At 38.4% G+C, this 20,323-nt stretch overlaps 1 protein-coding gene across 2 annotated transcripts in view; it reads right to left on the bottom strand.

Moving 5' to 3' along the window:
* ADGRG2 (adhesion G protein-coupled receptor G2) overlaps positions 1 to 20,323 on the bottom strand; it is a 106,863-nt gene that overhangs the window by 64,257 nt on the left and 22,283 nt on the right. For both annotated transcript variants that reach the window (XM_036439779.2, XM_045582307.1), the window contains exon 2: positions 8,160 to 8,202. The gene's annotated coding sequence lies outside the window, so the exon portion shown is untranslated. The remainder of the gene's footprint in view (positions 1 to 8,159; positions 8,203 to 20,323) is intronic.

Consider the following 20,323-nt stretch of genomic DNA (forward strand, 5'->3'; position numbering starts at 1 on the left):
TACCTTCTCTCTGTTCATAATGGCATATTATTGATCCTCAATAATGAGTCACTCAAAAGAGAATGCTAATATAATTATGCAAAAATGTAGCAATGCCTCTCTGGAGGAAAATGTGTCTGCTACAGCTACACACAATATTAATGAACCTTATACATAAAAGAATGCACATTGTACATGATTCCATTCATATGAGGAACAAAAGCAGACAAAACTAATTGATGGAGTAGGAAGTTGGAAGAGTAGTTATCCTTGGAAGAGGGAGGGGGTGTAATAATTAGGAGTAGGCACAAGGGGGCTTCTGTTACATGGATGTGTCCAGTCCCTGAAATTCACTGAATTGTACAGTTATATGTATATTATAAAAAGCTTCATTTAAAAATTAAAAATATTAATTTATATCTTATTTCTGAACTCAGTTCCCCTGAGAATTTGTTTCATTAGAGAGAGAGAGAGAGAGAGAGAAAGAGAGAGAGAGAGAGAGAGAGAGAGAGAGAGAGAGAGAGAGAGGTTATAATGCATGCAATTATAGCAAACATCGACATGAGAGAGATCATTGATCATTGCCTTCTGTTCTTGCCCTGACCAGAGATCAAACCCATAATCTAGGTATGTGCTCTGACGGGGAATCAAATCCACAAATTTTCAGTATATGGCCTGACACTCCAATGAACTGAGTTACACTGGCCAGGGCTGCAAACACATTCTTGAGTTCTGCCAACTCCTAGGGTAGGACCTAAGTGGCATATAAAATATTGACAGTTAAATTAGTCATGGTACACAGTGACTAGTTATTATGGGCTAGAGCTTGGGCCTCTGATCAAAATAAACCATGCCGTTCATTGAAGAGAGCTTGTACTCCACTCTCAAATGAGAGCAGGAAATGGCAGAATGAAGGGTGATTCCAGCCATCATCCTGAAAAGAGAATAAGGATCAAGAAGAGCATAGTACAGCCAGGCCAGCATGGCTCAGTGGCTGAGCATCGACCTATGAAATAAGAGGTCACAGTGTGATTCCTAGTCAGGGCACATGCCCAGGTTGCGGGCCCAATCCCCAGTGTGGGGCATGCAAGAGGCAGCAAATCAAAGGTTCTCTTTCATCATTGATGTTTCTATCTCCCCCTTCCTCTCCCTTCCTCTTTGAAATCAATAAAAGTACGGTATATTAAAAGAAAGAGCTTAGTAAAGACCAGGCATCATTGAAAATATTGCTTTCAGTTGTTAAGCCTGAAAAATGTTTCCTTAAAGCTGAATATTTACTTCATAATAGAGACGTTTTATGGTATTTGAAGTAATATAGCTTCTATTGCCTTTTGCATAAACTAGAGAACATTCTGTTAGGTCATAAGGTTCCTAGGATCTTTGATCAAAGAGAAAAATCTGTGGCTTTTTAAACTCTTACTCATTATACATTTAAGGCATTTTAATCTTTTCAGCTAGAACTTTTCTTCATCTTCTGGTGCAAGTTGTATTAACTCAGTCCTATCTAGGTAATCAATAAAAATTATTTGAAGAGTTACTGGTTCTTAGCACATTTTTAAGGTGCTAAGGACGGCTGGTGAGATAGTATCAATTACGGAGAAAACTATTTCCTAGCATTTAAATAGTGAAATCTAGACCTTGACACTGGACAATTTCTCATTAAAAATTATCAAAGAATTATCTTGGTCCAGGGCCCCTTTTATGTTTGTGGATTCTTATGTTAGTGGCAACCTCTAGGATTGTATAGTGCACAAGCTACATGACTATATGCCATGGCCCTACTTGTAACATTCTAATAAATTGTTCTAGATCTTTTCAATTTTATTTTAAATAGTATCACTGTTATATTTTTAAAATCTGTATCAGTATAAGCTTGAATGGCAATGAATGATAAATCTATCCTTAGATATAGAATAAAGGATAAGATTAAAAGGGGGAAATAATTTGATACGATTGTAGGACAGGTCTGGGTAAGATTTACTTTCTGTTACCTCTAGTCAACTGGCATACTTTGATTATACCATGGCTGTTGTGATGAATGCAATGATCAATATTTTTACTTCAATAATAAGATATATGATAATTGTTCCCTACATTAAAAAAATTTTTATGCCTTTGAAATATTTACATTGAGTCTTAAGTGTTGGCTAGCAAGACTAGCACAAGGGGAAACTAAAAAGGGAGATGACAGAAAAGGTTCTCAGTGCAGATAAAGCAAGAACTAAAAGGTGAAAAAGCAATTAAGTTAGATCATTCAACTGTCAAAAAAGTCAGAGAAACTCAGGGTTGTTTTAGATTCTTTTAGAGTCTTTGGTTTCATTAGTTTTTTAAAAGAATCGGGAAACTTAGTAAAAGCATAATTAAATTTTGATTAAGCTCTTAAGACCCTGATATAGCAAATATCTCATAAAAAACAAATGTCTTCAGTGTTCCAGGAATATGTTAGATTCAATTATTTTGACCAAACCTTAGGCTAAAGACAATAAAAAAGCATTTTCTTAAACACATCAAAGACTTGACAAGATAGGAAAGAATCACCAGGCCAAAGGTGAAGCCAAAGTAGGAACTCAGAAGGGTAATTTATGCAAAGGAGCTGCTTTTGCCTGAGTACATGAATCTACTGAGGCAAACTTGAGCTCTAGATATGAAATAAAAAGTAAAGTTCAAAGACATGAAGAAAAGTTTGACATGTACTTAAATAAAACTCAAAGAGTAGAGGGTGGGGCAGAGTCAATGTTTGAAATGATAATAACTGAATGACCCCAAACTAGTGTTAAACACCTACCCACAGATTCAGGAAGCCCAAATAATCTCTACAATAAATAAAAGAGTTCTATAGCTAGTGAAATTGAAAAAAAAAATCCAAAAAAAAAAAACAAAGAGGAAATCTTGAAAGCAGCCAGAGAAAACAAGACAGTTAATCTTCAAAGGACTGGATGTTAGACAGACAGCTATTTTCTTAGAAGCAACAATGGAAGCCAGAACACAAAATTGTTACATTGTTCATTGCCTTCAAATCTTTACTGAAATAAATCCTAAAGAATATATTCAGGCAAAAGTTGTAAGATATGAGATGCAACAAGGAATAAAGAACAAAGAAAGTGGTTAGTATGAGACCTGACCAGGCCCATTCCTGACATTTGTAATACACAGCTCAAAAATTTAAAAGGAGGTCCAGTTTTCCCTTATCCTTCCATTGAGCCTCCTTCTCAAACTATTGTACAAGGGACCTTGTGCACATTTATGAATACTCAAATCCGCATAGTCAACCCCCCATCTCCTAAAAGCAGTGTCATCCTTTGTACACCTGGCAACATGGCTTGCCCTGGGTAAGAAGCCTGCAGGTCCTGGAAATAGGTACATAATGTTTGGATAGAGAATTCTAGGGTCCTGGATTCCCAGAGCGAGATCTAGAAGCAAGGGTTAGAAGAGAGGGAGGGAGACTCCAGGTGGGAATGTCTTCTCACAGATTTCTCATCCTCTAGAGAGGTATATGACTAGGAAAGGGCCAGAGGACCTATAAAACATGAGACATAGGCCAGAGACCCACATTGCCCAGAGCTAAGGATGGTACTATCTATTGGTATATCCAAATTAACTGACCATATAAAACATCTATAATTATAAAAGGGTAATATGCTAATTAGACTTGATGTCCTTCCAGATGTCCTCCCTTCCAGACAAAACTGCAGTGGGCAGGGGCTGTGGCAGAGGCTCTTGCACAAATTTCATGCATCGGGCCTCTAGTCTATATAATAAAAGCCTAAGCGACCATTCACTGTGATGTGCACCGACCACCAGGGGGCAGACGCTCAATGCAGGAGCTCACCCCTGGTTGTCAGTGTGCTCCCACAGGGGAAGTGCTGCTCAGCCAGAAGCCGGGGTGACGGCTGGCAGGTGCAGTGGTTGGCAGGTGCAGTGGCAGTGGTGGGAGCCTCTCCTACCTCCACAGCAGCACTAAGGAGTAGCTAGCAGAGCAGTAAGGAGCAGTGAGCAGTGAGCAGTGAGCAGTGAGGGGTAAGGAGCAAAGGGTCCCAGCCTGCAAGAGGGTACAGGCCGGGCTGAGGGATACCCGCCCCCCGCCAAGGGCACAAATTTTGTGCACGGGGCCTCTAGTTCATAATAATATCTTATAGAGATAACTGAAACTTGATAGAATAAAAATATGACAACTATATATAAATGTATACTAGGTGTACCAGTTAATGGCAGATTTTATGATAAAATAAAACATGATAATTTCAAGAGAAACATCAAAAGTGCTTTATTCAAAGTAATATCCATGCTAACTATACATATAAGAAATAATATATGTCAATTAGGAAATGAAAAATAAAATTAGTCTTCCAGGATCTTTTTATTATCTTAGAGGAGACTAAATGTATTGATTATCTTTGACATTGTAATCTCTATAGTAGCTACTAAAAAATAGAAGTGAACTATATAATTTCCTAACTAATGGAGGAGAGGAAATGGTTTCTATAATATTTAATCAATCTGAAAGAAGGGAAGAAAAAATAAAGAATGGTTAGAAAAATAGAAAATTGTAAATTTAAACAATAAAAATTAATGACTCATTAAATATAAATAGACTAAACTATTCAATTAAAAGGCAAAATTATCAGACTGGAAAAAAACACAAAATCCAACTATATATGCTAACTATGCTATTTACAAAGACACAACTAGAACATGATACAGAAAGTTGGAAAATAAAAGATGGAAAAGATATGCAATGCCAATATTAATAAAAATAAATTAATATGTTTATACTAATATCAGACAAATTATTCTTTAAAGCATTACCAATAAATCAAATGGTTCATTCATAAAAGCTTCAATTCAATGGGAGCTGAACAAATTTACATGTGAATGCAACTAATAATATAACCACAAATACACAAAGCAGTATTTTTGACAGAAATCAAGGAGAAAGAGAAAAAAATTATTATCATATTGAAAGATATTCATGCATCTGTATCAGCAATAGATAAAATTCAAACTAAAAAGTCACACAAAAGATATAGAATAGTTCAATATTTAACCAACTTGACTTAAAGCCCATGAGTACATAATAATTTCAAGTGCACATGGAATATTTACGAAAGCCAACCAAGCCAAACAGAAGTTTCAAAAATATTTTACAAAATTGGAAAAAGAAAAGGAGAATGTTCTCTAACCACAACACAATCAAATTGTCACAACAAAAAGTTAAATTGTTATTCAACAAATAACTTAGGTGTCAAAGAAGAAGTCATAACATATATTAGAAAATATTTGACTTAATCAATAATAACAACTCCATAATCAGGACATGGGGATAGAGCTAATGATTTTTAGAGTGAAAATTATATTTTAAATGTATATATTAGAAAAAGAGAATGGCTTCAAATTAATAAGTTAAGCTCCCAATAGAAAGAATTTCAAAAGCAACTTAACTGAAGATGCTATAAAAATGATAAGAGGATCTTAGGGACAACTTTATTAATGTTGGAATCTAGATAAAAATGGGCAAATTCTTAGAAAAATATAACTTACCAAGAAGTAATAAAGAAGAAAGAATAAACCTGAATAGACATATAACCATGAAAAGTCTCAAAATTTTCCCCACAAAGAAAACTACAGACCCAGATGTTTTCACATTTGCTCTATCGAATACTTAAAGAATAAGAATTCCAATCTCGCCAAAACCAGTTTGGCTCAGTGGATAGAGCGTTGGCTTGTGGACTGAAAGGTCCCAGGTTCGATTCCGGTCAAGGGCATGTACCTTGGTTGCGGGCACATCCCCAGTGGGGGGTGTGCAGGGCCACTGATTAATGTTTCTCTCTCATCGATGTTTCTAGCTCTCTATCCCTCTCCCTTCCTCTCTGTAAAAAACCAATAAAATATATATATTTTTAAAAGAATTCCAATCTCACAAGAACTCAAAAATTAGAGAAAGAGCATAGCCTACCTCATTTTTACCAGGCTAGCATAACCCTGGTGCCAAATCCTGACAAGGCAAGTCCTCACAGTTTTACCCATTTTATAAATCAAATGAGACTATTTGCAAAATTCTCTGGAATGCTCACAAAAAATGTCTAGCAGCAATTTTGAATTGTGTAAATTGGGGCAATGTGAATAAATATAGGGCAAAATGAATTATTTTGAACTTCCAACAACATTTTTGGAAGATCAAGTCACCAAGAACTAAAGCCAACAATGCTGCAGTAAGATAAACGGCATCCCATACGAAAGAAAAAAAGCACACACCACAAAAACAAACAAAAAAACCCCCGCAAACCAATGTCCTAAAGACATCAGAAACTGGGTTAACTGCTAAGTGCTGGATATGAACTCCCAAATGGCAGCTTTGTATATAATTTGTCATAACACGAAATAAAGTCAATCGTGAACTAGACAGGATGATTGTAATATAAAGCCTTCACATTTCTAGAAGCAAATGAAAGGAAAATTATTTGTTTGATCTTTACAGTGCTAAATGATTTTCTTAATTAGCATTAAGTGCTTTCCCTTTAGAAAGCACTTAATGCTAATTTTACTTTTTATTTACTCGATTATTAATGCTAATTTTACTTTTTATTTACTCAATAAAACAAGTGAATCAGTATCAGACATCAAGATTAGAAGTAAATTATGCCATTAAAGTAAATAAATATTCATAAAACCTTGTGAAAGGTGTTATATTCTTCAACTCCCTTGCTTATCTCCAAATTTCCCCTACTTGCAATCTACCATCCTCATGATAACCCAATGTGTGAATTATCCAAGACAAAATGAAAGCCTACTTTATCTCTCTCCCTTCACTCTTCCGGATCCTCTCCCAATGTACACAGTAAATGTGTTCAACAGCCAAAACCAGTTTGGCTCAGTGGATAGAGCATTGGTCTGAGGACTGAAAGGTCCCAGGTTCGATTCCGGTCAAGGGCATGTACATTGGTTGTGGGCATATCCCCAGTAGGGGGTGTGCAAGAGGCAGCTGGTCGATGCTTTTCTCTCATTGATGTTTCTAGCTCTCTATCCCTCTCCCTTCCTCTCTGTAAAAAAATCAATAAAATATATATTTTTAAATGTGTTCAACAACACAAACAAGCACAATAGCATAGGATACAAGAGCATGAATGGTAGAGCCATATGCCTTTTTTCAAATCCAAGCTCCACCACTTACAGTGTAACCTTGGCCTGTTCCTTAACCCCTCTGGACCTAAATTCTTCATCTGAAACAGTGGAGGTCATGACTGGATCTACCTCATAAGGTTCATGTAGAGATGAAATGAGGTAATAAATATATTGAAGGTCCTAGTATAATTAAGAAATATTGACACAAATGTAATTAAAAGACAAGTTTACAGTATTCTCCTGGGCGGAGCAAACAGCAATGGCTGTGGGGTCTCAGGGAATCACCAGGGTGGAGCAAACAGCAATGGCTGACTGTCAGTCCTGCCTTAAAGAAGCCCCCTGGTATCTGGGTCCCACGACCTTAGCATACCATTAGCATATAATGCTTTTATTATATAGTATTATAATAGGATAATTATAATTTAGAATAATTGTAGTAAGTACTTGTATTGTTTTAAGATTTCTATTATTTATACCAATGAAGTCCCAGAAATAACCACTATTTGTGAGTCTCAAAGGAACAGGAAGTATACATCAATCATGGCTTCAGAATTTCTATGTAGAAGGGAATTAGGAGCAGAAATGTGGTTGGGAGGAGCCTTTGGAAGCTGCATGCACACAACACTTTAGGTAAGAGAGAGAACATTTCAATGCTTTATTTCAAAACAGGAGAAAAGCTGTTGGAAATAAGGAAGCCAGTCCAGAGAGAAAGAAAAGGAAAACAGTGAAACAAAATCCTGAAGAATTATATGTACTAGTAAATGATCACTCTCCTTCCCTAGATTTTACTGCACTGTGTCATTTCAAAATATGTACCTATAAAAACAGTGGGATTATAGAAAAGAAATGGTTCAGCTATGAAATCCCCATGGAAAAGAAAATGTCTGAAGAGAAGAAGACTCCAAGTGGGTGGGAGTAAGGAGTTAAAAACAAAACAAAAAAGAATACAGCATTTAAGGGGGTGGGAATTGGGAAAGAAGGAGAGTAATTTGAAAGAGAAAAAAACAACAACCAAACAGTTCATTATTTCTACATTACCTCTTAGAAATAGCCTCACTTACCTGACAGGAGATTCAGAAGGAAATGGAGAAATTCTGCACAAATCTGAAAATGAAGAAAAGAAAATAGGTGAATGGAAAGTGGACCTTCTTAGCACCATAATGCTTCAATACTACAGTCAGCACATCAAGCAGAGGCCGTACAGAGACTCCTGATATATACCAAGGCTTAAATTGGCAGCAGAGTTACAAAAGAAACAGAGGATGCAAACCCTGCTCTTAAGGAAATATTACAAATTGGAAAACAAGCCAAAGCCAGTTTTGAGCCTGACCTTGTTAATGTGTTGGTAGTATTGTATTATTGCTCAGTCTCAGGCTTCATTAACAGCATCACACAATGGTGTCCTCTCATGTTAAATATAAACATAACTAGGGGCCCATTTCAGGAAGATTCCTGTAAGTGATCACGGTGGCCCCCACCCTGCCCTCGCTTTCCCTCTGGCTGTCGCCTTGCTTTCCCTTTTCCCTCCCTCTTCCTTCTATGCTGTCTTTGGTCTTCACTTTTCCCTCCCTCCCTCAGTGTATGCAAATTAATCACCATATTTGTTGGGTTAATTTGCATACTTGCTCTGATTGGCTGTGGGCATAGCAAAGGTATGGTCAATTAACATTTTTCTCTTTTATTAGTGTAGATAATTTTTAAATCAAGGTTTGCAAGAAGAAACCATCTACAGGGTGTTCTTGGAACCAACTGATCTGGCTTCAGTCAATAGAATGTTATGACAGAAGTTCAATGCTCAAGGAGGAATCCAGAATATAAATTCAAAGAAGAAATAAGGAGTCATGGTGAGTTTCTATTGACCACAATATGTTCTTTAAGAGAAACAAAAGGAGTTGTTCTTAATAGATTAAAGTCCAATATGCCAGAGAAACCTCATTAAGCAATGTTTAAAGAAGACAAAAATGAAGGCCAAGCATGTTGTACTGTCCTAGGATGAACAAATTACAAACACATGTCCCAATGCTCAATGTAGAACGAATGTAGAATTAACAACTGAAAAACATTAAAATAATCAAACAAACTAATCAACTGTGACTTGAATACAGAAATAATTTCACTCCACATTTGTGTGAATAAGGATTTTCTTCATAGATATTTTTGATGAAATTTCACAACTCAAGCACATTGCCTCTTCCAAAACCTTATTGATAATCACAAATAAGCATACTTAATATTTCCCAGTTATCTAGTTTATTAATAAACAACACAAGACTCTCTTTGATCCTTTGGAACACTGTCAAATAGAAAAATATGCAAGTAACAATGAAATGTGTTACCCTCTGGATGAAAAAATGTTAAAAGCTTACTAGTATACAAAGTTAGAGAGCATGTGGGAAAATGAAGCCTTAATACACTATTGGTGTAAATGTAAACTTTGAGAGAATAGTTTAGCTGTGTTTCAGAATTTTAAATGTGCATACCTTTTGATCAGAATTCTAATCGCAGAAATGGTCTCTATAGAAATATTGACACATATACACAAAAATATACAAAAATTGTCACTGCAACTTTAAATGAGGGGAAATATCCATCAGTATATGAATAGTTAAATGAATGATGGTCTAGCCACATTATAGAATATATTTAATTCTTTAAAAATCAAGTTGGCCTATATGTATTGACATATAAAGATTGTTAATACATATAAGTCAAATGAAAAGAAATCAAGTTTCTTAAAATATATATGAGAGTATGTTAAGTAAAACTATATATATGGCTTATTTATATAGTGACATCAGTGACTGTATCCAAAAAAGCCCTGAAGGAAACCCATCAAGCCTCCATAGATAGAAGTGTAATGGAGAAAAGGATTAAGCCCAATTTTTCCTCCATAGAATACAGACATGTATTCATATCTTACTTATACAATTAAATATATTTCTTCTAGCAGAGAAAAGCAGAACAAAGGGAGAGCCAAGCCATTCAGGTTTTCCAAACGGAGCTCCTAAATCAAGCTCAGAGAGAGGTTAACTGGAAGGTAATGCTATCACTTGCTCAGCTGATGCCATCTCCCCTGGCCCTGCTCTAACCCAATTAGAAAGGCTCCATTGAAAGCCCTACGGTTTCTGGTGTCAGAGCCAAGAAACCAGCTTTCCAGTCGAGGAGCAGAAACTCACTTGAGCAAGTTGTGGAAAAGAATGTCAAAAGCAATGATGTGAAAATGTCTGATGGACACAGAGGTCTAAACTTAATTAAAGAATTATACATCCTTCAGCCTACAGATGCCTCCTTGTCACTGTCGCCACCACACACCCACCAACCTGTATCTCCTAAAAAACTAAACAGGAATCAGGATCCGATCAGCACCAGCACTCCAGTAACAAAACATAGTCACTGCCAATGTTTGGATTTCTTACATCATTGAAAGAAAAGGGCAAGTCAAAAAAAGGAACCATATGGACTTATGTAAGACATGGCAAGGAACAGAGAAGCTTCTCAGAGAAGAACGGCAAACTAACCAATTGCTAGGATTAACTGAAACCTCCCCCAGTTGCAGACTGCCCCAGAGGATGACATCAGGGAGGCTAGAAATGCATCCAAGTTCCTCTATTTACCAAGCTGGCTAAAACCCAGGGCAATACCAGCATGACCAGAAGAGAAAAAAAAAAGGAAAAAAAAAGGTGAAGGGGGGGAGGGGGGAGCAAGTAGACTGTACCAGTGGTTTGGGTGGGAAGAAAATTAAATCTCTATGTACTTAGAGCTCTCCAGTGTAGAGGAAGCTCCCAGAAAAGCTGTATCCAAGAACAAGAACTCCTGTGCTCAGAGGCCTAATCAGAAGCCATGGGTATCAGCTACATGGCCCATAAATCCTGGGGATAATGAACAAAACAATGTGCAAAATACACAGGTAACAGCAGCCACAGACATTTGTCCCACTGCCTTGTGGTAATGTGATTCCAGCCCCAGGATCAACCAAAGACAAACCCAGTGGTATGCAGAATCCTGGAGAGCTCACCAATTCATTTAGAACCTAATGATTAATTAGTGGCCCAGATTAAGGAGCAGAGTCTCTGTTAGTTCCTGGCAATAATACCGATACCATAGAAGAAAGGACCAGAAGAAAATGAAGCCTTGAAAAGTTGGGAATGGGGACAGATATACGCAAAGAGAAACTTCTCCACAATGGTAGGAAAAGAAAATTGCACAGACAGAAATGATGGTGAAGGCAAACTGGGAGGTAATGCCTTCCAGTTACAGGAAATGATTGGGGTTATGCAGGTTCTTGACTGTAGAGTGGTAGGTATGCCATTGAGGAACAAATAAGTATGGTTCTAGAACTTTGTGGTGGCCCCATTGCTAATAAGACCCTGTCTAATGGGACATTTACTTGCACACAATGGTTTGTTCAGTTCTGGGTGCTATGATTCAAGGAGTTAAACTGTGAGATGACTCTGGAAAACCAAAGCCAATTCATTCAACAAACACTTACTAATGCCTACTATGTACCAAAAACATGGCCACACTGTACGGTTGTGCAGGTTGTGCTCTGCACAAGGGCATTTGGCCAAGAGGACCATTAGAGTCTGAATCCAGAATGTCAGGCTTTATGCAAGTGGCATATGAACCAGCTGTGAGCTCGGTCACAGTTATAACGGGAGCTCTAAAGAAGGACACCTAATCCAGTATAGGGAAATGCATCAAGGAAATTTTCCTCAAGGAGGTAACAGTTACGCTGCCTCCTAAATGATGTGCAACTCCCTTTGTGTGAAGAAATGGAAAAGGGCATTCCAAAGCGAGGAAATGGCCTAAACCAAGACATGGAGCCAGAGATTGGCATCAAATGGGCATGACTCAGAATCAATTTGATGTTGCTGAAGCATAAAGAGCAAAACAAATGCTGGCCAGAAAGGACCATGGAGATACGGAGCAGAAACCTGATGGAACATATTAAAAATATAGTCTGTGAACAGACTAGGGAAAATCCACTGTCCAGATGGAGGTTGTGATTGATTATAAATAATATCCACTATGTATATAAGGCACTCACAGAAAGAAAATGGTAACTAGGTGTGCTCTTGTCTCTACTATGGGCAGAGATGATGTCTAAAAGGTGGTTTAAACCACAGCCCAAGGGATTTATTAAACAGCAGGAAGAATGTACTGGTATTGATCATTATTATATTGTAGAAGTGGCTGAGAGAGCTTTTGGAATTGCTTTCTGAGACATCGAAAAGATGACATATTAATCACTGGCAAGGCTGCATGCTGAGGTGGAATGAACCAGGCCAGGAAAAACAGCTGGTGTACCTCTTGCAACTGTTGGTACCAGGCTGTTATTCTGCAGCAATGAAAGCTTTATTTTCTCTCCTCCCCTTTCTCCTGTCTTTTATATATCCTTTCTTCTACTCTCTTTCATCCTACACTTTCCATCTTTCCTTTCCCTCCCCTTACCTAGCTTGAGACTTGCCAAACATACTCCAGGGACTAGAATGTTGCTGGTTACCTCTGCCCAGAGCTGAAGAAGAGGGAACAGTATTAAAGACTACCTGGTGAGAAATCCACTTTGAATGACTCCATAATCAACAGACCAAACCCTCCTAGTGAGGGAACCACTGTCCTACACCCTACATGTTGGAAGTAAAGGTGTTCAAAACAGCATGACTTTCTTTAGGGTGTAAATAGTCACCAGCTTAAAAGTAAGTGCACATGCAAGAACATACCAATTAATTCCTTCTCAGAGCATTAATTTGCTATTTCACAAAAGAAAAACAACAATACATACTTGATTTTTTAAAATGCAAGTCTTACATTAAGCTGTATTCATACAAAGTTAACTAGAGGTAAATTCTCTTCCATTTGCACAAAAACACTTTAACAGGAAAACTGATTTTAGATAATTACTGCAACCTTAAATCCACCTCAATTTCCATGCCTGCTATTTTTCTAGTTAACTCTTAACTTCTCTTTCCACTGGGAAGCAACAAATACTGAGCATTTTCCTCTATTTAAGCTGTTTTGATATTGCATTTTCAATAATGAAATAAAATACATATATGAAAAAGAAACAATTTGCAAATGTTATCACTGATAAAGGTTTAATCTCCAACATCTACAGGCAACTTATACAACTTAATAAAAGGAAGATAAATGATCCAATTAAAAAATGGGGAAAAGACCTAAATAGAATCTTTTTGATAGAAGACAGAAGGAAGGCCAAGAGACACATGAAAACATGCTCAAAGTCACTAATCATCTGAGAGATGCAAATCAAAACGACAATGTGGTACCATCTCACACCTGTCAGAATGGCTAACATCAACAAATCAACAAATAAGTGCTGGCGAGGATGTGGAGTAAAGGGAACCCTCGTGCACTGTTGGTGGGAATATAGACTGCTGCAGCCACTGTGGGAACAGTATGGAGTTTCCTCAAAAAACTGAAAATGGAACTCCTATTTGACCCAGTAATCCCACTCCTAGGAATATATCCTAAGAAACTAGAAACACCAATCAGAAAGGATATATGCAACCCTATGTTCATAGCAACACAATTTACAATAGCTAAGATTTGGAAACAGCCTAGGTGCCCATCAGAAGATGACTGGATCAGAAAACTATGGTACCTCTATACAATGGAATGCTATGCTGCCATAAAAAAGAATGAGTTCTTACTATTTGCAGCAATCTGGATGAAACTGGAGAACATTATGCTAAGTGAAATAAGCCAGTCAATGGAAGAAAAATACCATATGATCTCATTTGTGAATAATAAAGAGCATTATAAACTGATGAACAAAAAGATAACTAGAGGCAGTAAAGCATCAAACAGACTGTCAAATTACAGTGGGAAACTTAGGGAGATGATGGGGAGATAAGAGATCAACCGAAGGATTTGTATGCATGCATGCAAGCATAACCAATGGACGCAAAACACTGGGGGGTCAGGGCATGTATGGGAGTGGGGGGCAATGGTAAGATATCTACATATATAATACCTTAATAAAAAATGGGGGGAGGAAGAAACAAACAATTGTATAAGTAGGATGGGCCCCACCAAGTAACTAAGAAAACCACCATGTCAGTTTTTCCTTTGATAAGTTTTTGTTGTATATTTGACACTTGGACTAGAAATTAAGGCTGGTGCATTCAAAATTTTTTGTTTCTAAGTTTATTTGCCACTTGAGATGTACTAAACACTTAACTGCTTCTTAGTCCAATCCAGGGAGAAAAAGATGAGGAAACTTTTACCCATAAAGTTTTTATTGTTCCCACTGGAAATGAGTAAGAAGTTACATTATTATCTAGCCCTATTTGACAGATAAACTATGGAAGATAGGCACTTGGTGATTTATTGATATCATTTTTTAATTCAATGTGAGAGCCTCATATTCAATCTCTACACTGTTGTGCCTCAGTCAACTTTCCCAGCATAAGAAATGACTAGCCCTTTTCCTTTTGTGGTGAATTACAAAAATGGCCATAAATTCTCCCTATCCCAGTCTGCCTGTCCATATGCAATGTGACTGCAGCTGTACTTATCAAAAGGTGGTCTTTTTCTCCAACCCCTAATGTGGGCCGGCCTTGCCAATTGCTTTGCCCAATGGGACATTAGCAAATGTGACACTAGCATTAGTTTACAAAGTATTTGTACATGGAAGTTTGCTTTCTTGCTGCTCCTGGAACCTCCAGCCACCATGTTAGCATGCAAACAAGCCTGAGCTGGCCTGACAGATGATGGATGGCACATGTCCAGTCACCATCTCTGGGCCAACCCTACTAACTGGCCACTGACTAAAGGCACCTGAGACCAACTGAGACCATCAGGACCATCCAGCTGAGCCCAGCCCAGATTGTAGGCTCCAGAATTGGGAACTAATGAGATAGATGTGGCTTTATTTAAGCCCCCAAATTTGGGATGTTTTGCTTCACAGAAAAAGCTAGCTTGTATACTTTCCTCTTCATTCTTTCTCTTCCCCTATATTCTTTCTCTTCCTCTCCATCTACCCTTCATCCCTGCATGCCCCCCCTCCCCACTCCCAATGCCTCTTGCTTCCTTTTTGTCCTTCTACAATAACTGCAAGTACCCATTTAAGGGCCCACTGGGTATAAGACACTAGCCTGGGCTAGTTCTAATTCAAAGCCTGCCTCATTTTCTTCTAACCTGCACCCTCTGAAACCCATATAAACAGACTCTGCAGACCTTGCATGGTCTATGGGCCCCACTCATGAAGTGATTCAGCAAGGTATTTCTGGGGACCAGAAGACCACAGGGTTGACTCTTGGCAGTTGGCAGCCCATCTCTAGGTATTTGCTGGTGATTATCTCTCTGGGAGAATAATTTGTCACTGTGACCTATTGAATGGACTGCTGAGGTACACTCTAGCTAAACCCTCTGCTCCTTGCCACCAGAGGAGAACTATAATAAGAACTTGGACCTTTTTTTTTTCTTATTAACCAATGTCACCCCAATCTATTTAATTAAAATAAATACAAATAAATAAAAAATTAAAACGAAATTATTAATCATATTTTGACTCATACTTGTTTCTATTAAAGTGACTCACTTTCTCTGCTTTTTTAAAAATATATTTTATTGATTTTTTGCCCCCCTCCCTCCCTCCCATACATACCCTCCCTCCCCAGAGTTTTATGTCCATTGGTTGTACTTATATGCATGTACACAAGTCCTTCGGTTGATCTGTTATCTCCCCCAGATCTTCCTCCCCTCCCCACTGTAATTTGACAGTCTGCCTGTTGCTTTACTGTCTCTATATCTGTCTCTTGGTTCATCAGTTTATAATGTTCTTTATCATCCACAAATGAGTGAGGTCATATGGTGTTTCTCTTTCATTGATTGGCTTATTTCACTCAGCATGATGTTCTCTAATTCCATCCAGGTTGCTGCAAATGATGAGAATTCCTTCTTTTTTTAAGCCAAATATCCAAGGGTTAAGGAGTATACCCCTTCTCTTACGTGGCTGCCCTGGCTGCCCAGGCTACTTGAGCAGAAAATATATTTATAACTACAGGAAACAACCCACTGTGAGTGGTAAAACGCTTAGCTTTCCATTTGTTTACTACACGAATAAAAGAAAATCAATAGGCTCATCTTGCTAATGACATCAAATCGCTCAAAATAACTCAGAAGCCAGAAAGAAGGTCATTTCTTAAAATGCTTTTCTTCCTCTCCCATATTTAGAGTGTACTTTCTTCCCATTCTAACTTATTTTTCCCCTGACTGATGTGTTGTTTTTTTTTCAGACTTTTAAAAAGCTTACTTTTACCTCATGTCCTGGAACCTGCCATTTGTGGTTACAACATTAATGTTTAGAAAGGTCAATTTAGGTTTCGGGGTTGAAAAAATGTTCATTTTTTATATGATTTTTAAATGGGACTCTTTTTCCCTCAAAATGCCCTGAGGAAGTTTTCTTCTTTTATATGTGCATATATAAATGTATTTTGAAACAACACCAAAATGTCAGGTGGACAGAGATTTTACAGGCTTCTTTCAACAAATGTAAATCAGAAGTATACCCTCTGGAGTACACCTCTAAGATTTTTCTCAATTTCTCAATGCAGTTTTCTGGCAGAGGAAAACTGTTTTGCCTCAAATGTCTTTCAGTGTCTCCCTTTCGATGTTCTATTTATAGAGCCTCCCTGTTTAAAAAGAATTATTTTTCTCCTTCTCACCTGTTCTTGATAGGAATTATGCCTTCCATTTGTACAGTGATTTATGGTAGACAAGATGCTTTCTAGTTTGGACACAAACGTTTACAGAGTAGCAAATTCCTAGTCTCATGCTATGTACTGGGGATACACTAGAAAGTAAAATAAGCCCTGCCTTAAGGAAGCTGATCATCTACGGGGAAACAAAGATGTGGTACAAAAAATTAACAGCAAGAAATGCAAAACTGCAACTGTGATAAATGCCACCAAGGAAAGTGTGTGGACCTCTGAGTAAACACAATGGGATTTGACCTACAGAGCCACAGCAAAGAGGCAGGGAAAGACTATACCGAGTAGAGGAAGCAGTATGTGCAAAGGCACTGTGGTGGGAGGGATTCTAGCTCATGTAAGGAACTAAAAAAAAAAAAAAAGGTGGCCAGAGTGAACAGGACACAGAGGGGTAAGGAAGCACTCTGAGAAATTAGGCTGAAGGAGCAAGCAAGGCTCAAATCATACTGGGGGTTGGTGGTCAAGGTGAAGATTTGTATCTTGTTCTGAGAGCAAAGAAAAGTCATCAAGAGGATTTTAAACTGAGGGATGTGTTCACATTTTGATAAGATTGTTCTAGCAGTTGAGTGGAAAATGGATTAGAGGGGAACAGAGTGGGAGTGTGGTTCCAATTTGGGATTTCTTCTCTCTGCTCTCAAACATTGTTCTGAAGTTCTGAGCAATCATTAAAACAAAAATCCAAACTAAGAGGTATAATCAAGAAAGAGGAGACTATAGATTTGTTTATATCATGTTATACTCATCAAGATCTACTGAAGTATTATGGAAATTACAGTTCCAAAAAAGGAAGATTCAAAGAGGAAGATTCAAAACTATACAAGTCAGTTTTCTTTTTGCACCAGGAGTCAGCAAACTCTATCTGTAAAGGGTTAGATAATAAATACTTCCAGCTTTGAAGGCTATGAGACCTTTGCTACAACTACTCAACTCTGCCACTAGCAAAACAGCCATGGACAAAAATGTAAATGAATGGGCGTGACATTGAAAGGTAACCAGTTCAATTCCCTGTCAAGGCACATGCCCCGATTGCAGGTTCAATCCCCGGTTGGGGCACATGCGGGAGGCAACCAATCAATGTTTATCCTTCATATCAATGCTCTTCTCTCTTTTCTCCCTTTCCCTTCCTCTCTCTCTCTCAAAATAATAATAATAATAATAATAATAATAATAATAATATCTCTGGTCAACTCCTATGTGTGGATGAATAGTAAATATTACAAAATGTGCTCATAATCATAAGAACCTGCTTTGAGGATGCAAAGATAAGAGTAGCTGATTCTATCCTTTGTGTGTTTGGGAGGTAGAGGACATAGAAATATGTTCTACATCAGAGGGACTGAAGGCGATGATGGTGACCTAGAAAGCCTATTAAAGATTGTGTGGAGTAGGACTTCTCTCCTACTCTGAAAGCTCTTAATTTTTGAGATATGTAAAAGACCACGTCTCAAGGCTTATCTTTGGTAAGGTATTGCCACTCATTAAAGAATACAAATTTGTCACATTGATCATTAACAGATGAGCTGGACTTAATTAATCAAGCCAGCTTTGATTGTGAGGAGGGAGACTTGATAGGCAAGGAGGCCTGGCCAACGTGGGAGCATTAGGATGGTATCCTGCTGCTAGCTCAAGAGGGCAGAGGGGAAGGGGGGAGTAAGATACTCCCAAGGAAGAGCTTTGCCTACATTAGAGGTCTACTCAGCTGGTCCTTAGAAACTGAAAGGCAATGCCATTCCAAGCAGTTCTCCTATATTCAAGAAAATATCCCAGTTGCTAACTGGCTTTCTTATTTTATTATTTTTCCTCCCTCATAAGGATGTTCTCTTAAACTTAAACTTAAGACTTAAAGCATCAACATTGCCTTCTCCTTTTGCTTACGTCGCCTTCAAATGACTACTTGGCTCCACCGGAAGTGGAGTTATTTTTGCAGACTGGATGGTGTGAAGTAGGGTGGGGAAATCCTCTGATGATGGAAATTCCTCTCTCACCGGAGAATTTGGCTGCGGCACCAAGCCCTGGCCTCACCAAAGCAGAGCCATCCACTTTCTTTTTTTAGAACTATCCTCATTGACCCGCCCAGTGCTGAGATTTGTCAGTGTGTTTTTCCAGGATACCTGGCAAACAACAACTTGACAAGTTCAATGATTTTCATTGACAACCCCAAAGGAGTTCTCTGAAAACTGCAAAGCTAGACACACAAATAGCCCATAAAAATCATACCTCCCACAAGTGTCTGGACCCTGCCTTTTCCTAAATGACTCCCTCCAGCACTGATGCAGCATGGGTGGCTTTGCAGCATTTTTTAAATGATTTTCCAAAACTGAGATGTTCCAACTAGTGTGGGAGTATTATTTTTCCCCCTTGCAGTAAGATACCAACTCCCCAGATAGTTTGGGAAAATGGGAGAAGACCACATGGGTGAAATATCTCCCAAAGCTAATCTCTTGCCACCAGACCTCAAAATCTGCACGAACCATGAGGTGCACTGGGCCCACCTGGTACAAGGTGTGTAACTCACTTTAATACACTGCAGGGAAAGTAGTGTGGTATTATGTGTGCACCAGTTAGTTTGACCTTGAACTCTAAGAGGGGCCAGCAAACTTGATAGCAGAAAAGACCACTCTCCAAGAAGCAGTTCCTACAAATCCTTCTGCTACCCAGACATGGACCAACAATCCACACTTTGCTAATCAGAATACATACTGAAAAAAAAATTCCACTAGTGAAACTAATGACTCAACTAGAATGATAAATACAATGCCACGGAAAATAATATTATTTCTTTCATCTGAAGTATAATAGTCACATAGATTAGTCTCAGGGATGGATGGACATTTTTATAGTAAAAAAAAATAAATAAATAAAAAATAAAAAAAAATAAAAAAAAGTGCAGGGTGAATATAAAACAGAATCTTTTTGTTAGTCTCCTGGCCTCTCATTAGGAAGAATTGGGTTGAAAGGAAATGGACCAAAATGGGAAAGTCAGGTTACTGCTAGTGGAATTGTTCAGAAAGTAATCTTACCTAATAATAGACAAACATGTAAATTGACTGTACCTCTGCTATGCCACCAGCCAATCAGGAGTGACATGCAAATTAACCCAACAAAGATGGCGGTTAATTTGCATACACAGGCGCCTAGTGGCAGGGGCGGGGACTCAGGCGTTCTGCTCCACCCCCCACCCCCCCCACCCTGGGTCTCTCAGGGCCTCTGGACAGCATGGGGCTGGAGCGGAAAGAGGCGGCCCCTGGGACTGAGAGGAAAGGGGCTGGGCCCAAGTGGAAAGGCGGTGTCGGCAGCCAGGGAAAGGAAAGCCCATTCTAGCACGAATCTTCGTGCATCAGGCTTCTAGCCCTTTGCACTCCGCTGTCCCCTCTCAGGGGACATCGGAATTCTAGCATATCACTCGGATGTCCCCTCTCGGGGGACATTGCAGTTTATTAGTGATTACGGGGAATTGAGTTAATTCAACGCACGTGTCCGCCGCAAAGTAG

The sequence above is a fragment of the Pipistrellus kuhlii genome, unplaced genomic scaffold, assembly GCF_014108245.1.
Source record: "Pipistrellus kuhlii isolate mPipKuh1 unplaced genomic scaffold, mPipKuh1.p scaffold_m20_p_16, whole genome shotgun sequence".
Lineage (NCBI taxonomy): Eukaryota > Metazoa > Chordata > Mammalia > Chiroptera > Vespertilionidae > Pipistrellus > Pipistrellus kuhlii.